This window comes from Elephantulus edwardii, unplaced genomic scaffold, assembly GCF_000299155.1.
Source record: "Elephantulus edwardii isolate Elephantulus edwardi_28Jun2011 unplaced genomic scaffold, EleEdw1.0 scaffold00132, whole genome shotgun sequence".
Taxonomy (NCBI): domain Eukaryota; kingdom Metazoa; phylum Chordata; class Mammalia; order Macroscelidea; family Macroscelididae; genus Elephantulus; species Elephantulus edwardii.
The window spans coordinates 1311105-1315901 of NW_006399882.1; the positions used below are offsets into that span (position 1 = coordinate 1311105).

The 4797-nt window shown below is 46.8% G+C and overlaps 1 pseudogene; it reads left to right on the forward strand.

The window, feature by feature from the left end:
• The first annotated feature begins 822 nt into the window (after positions 1-822).
• On the forward strand, positions 823-1177 carry LOC102877292 (annotated as a pseudogene).
• The last annotated feature ends 3620 nt before the right edge of the window (positions 1178-4797 follow it).

Consider the following 4797-nt stretch of genomic DNA (forward strand, 5'->3'; position numbering starts at 1 on the left):
TTCTAAGGAGCAGCCTGGTTTCACCCTCTCCAAGACCAACCTGTTCTATGAACTCTTTATTTATTTTTTTTAAGGAGGGGATGATGGTGGTTAAGAAGGATGTCCACATACCAAAGCACTCCAAACTGGCAGAGAAAAGCATGTCAAACCTTCATGTGACTTCTTTGTCACATGAAGAGCCTCAAGTCATAAGGCTGTGTGACAACAGTTCACCTGAAGACTTTTCTACTGGGATCTTAGCTACAAGGACATCCAATGACTGTGATGACCTCTACCTGCCTTCTGAGAGTGTGCAGTGAGGCCAACAGGTCATGACCTAAAAGTCTGGAAGGGTAACAACTTGCAAAACTGATTCAAAGAAAGGCGGGGAGAGACAGGATGCTGTGCCTTCTGGTGGTGACAAGAAGGGCAAGGTTGGGGCTGGGTCAGCAACTGAATTCCAATTTAGAAGTGGATTTGGTTGTGGACATGGTCAACCACCTCAGTAAAGCTGGGGGAAATTGCTTTGTATTGGATAAATTTGTAGGCAGAAAAAACTAAAAGCAAACCAAAAGAGAAGGCAAAAGAAATCAAATGACTAATTGAGATAGGCTTCTAAGGACCTCTTGAAGGTGCTAAAGGGCAAAAGTGTCATTTGAAAGCCCAAGTCATGGTATTTTCAGTGGATTTACATACATGTGAAAGTTGGGCATGAATAAGGAAGATGAAAGAATTGATGCCTTTGAACTGTGGTGAAGAATACAGAATCCAATGCAAACTGCCACATATAGATTTGCCTTGAAAGTGCAGCTGGAGCGCTCCTTAAAAGCAAACATAGGGGCAATGGTGGCACCCAGCCTGTGGGGTCGCCTAGCTCGCTTAGGGACCCCAAAAAGCCAGTCCTCAAGCCCAGCAAGTCCCTCATTCTAGCCAACAGTGCCGGGAGCGGCACCAAGAGAAGGGCGAGGTGACCTGTATCACAGAAATGTCAGTTACGATGGCTTGCTGGGAGCAGAATGAATTCCATGACACAGCGTGCAGAAAAGAGATTCAGGAGTCCTTCAGCTGTGCTTCAAGGGCCGAGGCAGCCCACAAGATGACGTCTACGCAGGACACCCTGGGAGAGTCTGGGAGCTTATCTCCCAAAAAACGGAATAAATTATTAAGAAGTTTTTCTAACAAACCTTATGTCAGTTGAAAATGAAGACACATTTTTAGTTATTGGATTATAGTTTCTGAGAACTTCATGGAGATGTTTTTGCATGCCCTCTGTGAAGGGCAGTACTAAGCAAATGGGGGGGGGTTGCACCTTCTGGAATCATGGTCTCATGGTGGTTACTTGGAAATAAAATCATGGTCTAGTGGTGGCTACATGGAAATAAAATCCTTTGAAGGGGGGAGGGGAAGCAAACATAGACTTCCTCCCACATGGGCTGGACATGTTATCAGGAAGGGTCAGTCCCTGGAGAAGGACATCATTGAAAAGGAGGTCAGTGAAAGAATGGAAGGCTCTCAAGGAGAGGGACTGACGTAGCGCCTGCAGCAATGGGCCCCAGCAGAGCAGAGACTGTGAAGACAGGGCAAGAGCAAGCAAGGTTTGCTCTGTTGTATGTGTGATCACTGTGAACTGGGGCTGACTGCAGCCAACAATAACAGCATGGCTGGAAGGACCACATCAAAGAATTCATTGACCACAGCAGCAACAGTAGGTCAAGGTAGAGCTTTAGAGAAAGAGGCCACTGAGGTCCCTACCCACACCTATACCACTTCCCCCTACATCTCCCTAAACCCACCTGTCAAGGTGGGGCAGGCAGAACACAGGGTCTATCACTGGGTAGGAGGATCTCCACCTTGGCCAATGGGAGAAGGGAAAAGCTGCCATAAAGGGGAGGGGAGAAGTCTGTTGGCTGGCCCTGATCATGGAGGAGTGGTGGATGCCACCAAATAGACCTCTAGAGGGTTCTTAATGACCCGGTTTTTGGAAGTAGGTTGCCAGGCCTTGCTTCCAAGGCATTCTCAGGTCAATGTGAACCTTTTAAATCTATATGTTAGCCACCAATAATATTAACCATTTACACGGCTAAGTGCTCTTCTAAGCCCAGCCTAGCATAAATGTCACACTACTCTGTCTATGTCATTTAAAACTTCTCCTCAGGAAAGGAGCCACAGCATAGTGGTAGCTAATGTATCAGGCTTCTAACTGAAGGTTGGTGGTTTGAAGCCAACAGTCACTGGGCAGGAGAAAGGCAGTCTTTTCCTACAGAGATTAATAGCCTCAGCAATTGGACGAAAACTTGCTGTAAAGAGGGCAGACTCATCAGCAGTGGGTTTGGTTCCAAGATAGACCTTCTGAAGTAGCAACAATACTTGAAGCTAATTTCCAAGGATGGGCCATCCACATGAAAAGTGAGGAAGAAGAGGAGGAAGTCATTCTTGGGGCTCTAGAGAACAACACTTATCGAACAGGAAACTCTAAACCTAAACCCCACAACTGAGGAGTCAATTTGGACTCGCGGAGGCCCTATAGAAACAGCAGAACTACCCATACGGCTTCCAAGGCTGTAAATCTTTACAGCCACTTCACCTTCACCCTGCAGAGCAGCTTGGTGGATTCCAACTGCTAACCCTTCAGTTAGCAGCTGCTTGCTTTAATCACTGTGCTATCAGGACCCCTGAGCAGGAGCACAGCCGCCACTAAAGAACTCATGGGGAAATTGACAATTCCCGAATCTCTTCTCTCCAGCAGACACTCTGGCATTTAATATCCAAGACGCTGGAATGTAGAACAGTGACTTCCAAGGTTATTGATTTCCACGATCTCACCAGAAATGATGTGATGAGCACTTGGAGCTTAGAGCAGCCACTTGTGCGTTCCACAAAGCATCCCTCCAGGGATGCAATTGCAAACATTGGTACGTTCTTTTGCTAACACAATATTCCTTTGCAGTAGATAGTCAATGGCCTTATGTCAACTTTATAGATTTGAGAGGGAACCGTAGAGACCCTGTGTATCTTCTTCAAATTAATCCTAGACCCACAAGTTAAATCCTATATTTACTCTGACCCACTCAAGACCTCAAACTCTGCTCTGCCCTTCCTCCTCAGAGAAAACAGATCTGCGCTATTTATGGTAGCTCTGTAAGGTATAAGATGCCTATATGAGAGAAAATCCCAGCCAAGAGAATGATTTTATGAACAGCCACGCACCTCCCTGCATCACCTGGAGCCATCGAGACGCTCTAGCTGCCCACATTCCCCCATGAATACTGCACCATCCCACAAGGGGACTGGCACCTTCTAGTCATTACTACACAACCACACTGGCGCTAAGTTCTCGGAACTTGCTCGGCGCTCAAGCTCCTGAGCACACACGCAGTGACAGTCAAAGCTGAAGGGAGCTCGGTGGCCAAGTGGGTAAGGAGTTGTGTTACCAGCCTAAAGGCAAGTGGTTTGAGACTAAGAGATGCTCATTGGGAGAAAGATGGGCAATCTTCACCCAGGCCTCTGAAAACCCACGGAAGGTTCATCCATGAGTCAGCCCCGATGGCAGTAAGTGGTGCTGAGTCAAGGCTGAGGAAGTACATTGAGAGAAAATCTGATCAAGGAAGTTATTCTGTACTTTAGTGTCTGTCTCGATTTCAAGAGTGTCTCTTCATTATTTAGTCTCAATAAGCTATAGGCAAGAGTGAGGGACACCCTCAGTAGTTTGGAACATCTCAGCTGTTCTGAGATGACCACAGTCATCAAAGGGGGTTGCCTTGTGGTTTGAGGAGAACTCTCTTCTGTCTCTTGGAGAATAGCAATGAACTAGGACCTAGCGGCTTTCCCTTTAGTACCAGGAGCTTCACAAGGCATTGGCGGTTCTGTGGGAGAATTCTTGCTTTCCACCTGGGTCTGCTGTTGCATTGTGTGTTGTTAGGATGCTGAGCAGGTTTCAGTAAAGACTCCAGACATGGATGGACTAGGAGAAAAGGCCTCATTATCTACTTCTAAACAGAAGTCCTATGGATCACAACCAAAGAATTTACAATCGATCGTCGGCCTGGCATGGGGCCAGGCAACATTTCATTCTGTTGTGCATGGGCTCATGACGGGGAGCTAAGTGGAAAACTGCTAACAACAACAACAACAACAGCATCCAGAGAGGCAATGCTTGCCAAAGCCATTCCCCTTTCTCCCTGGTAACCCTGCAGTTGGCATTATGTTCTGTGAGTTCTGACCTGGATCTTTTTTGATACTGATAATCTTACTGAACGTGTAGGTACCCTGGTGTGACAGTCCGTATCTTTCACTGCTCACCCATGGCCATGTCCCTCGGAGGGTCTGCATCCACCAGAAGCTCCTCAGGGGAAAGGTAGGCCATCTCCTCCTATGCCAGTTAGAGCCCTGCGAGTACGTTCCAACTCAGTGAAGTGAGAGGGAAAGAGAAATGGGACATATAAAGTTGCAGAAGAAATGACACTTAAATGTCGATAGTTATAGAGGGGCTTTAGGCCTTTTGTTCATAGGGTCACTATGAGCCGTGCTTGACTCGAAGGCAATCAACAACAACAACCACAACATTCTGGGGAATAGATGGAGGATAGAAAACTAACAAAGATTACCAGGCTAAAAAAGAAAAGACATTTGAACTCATTGCCATCAATTAGGACTGGCTCATCATTGACCTTCCAGTGGGTTTTTGGAGGCTGTGAATCACAAGAGAGGAGAATGTAATGTTTATCTTTCTCCCTTCGAGTGGCCAGCAGACTCAAACTGGCAGAGAGGCCCCACCTTTGGGTTATCAGTGTACCTGGAACTGAGCTTATGCCACCCTCA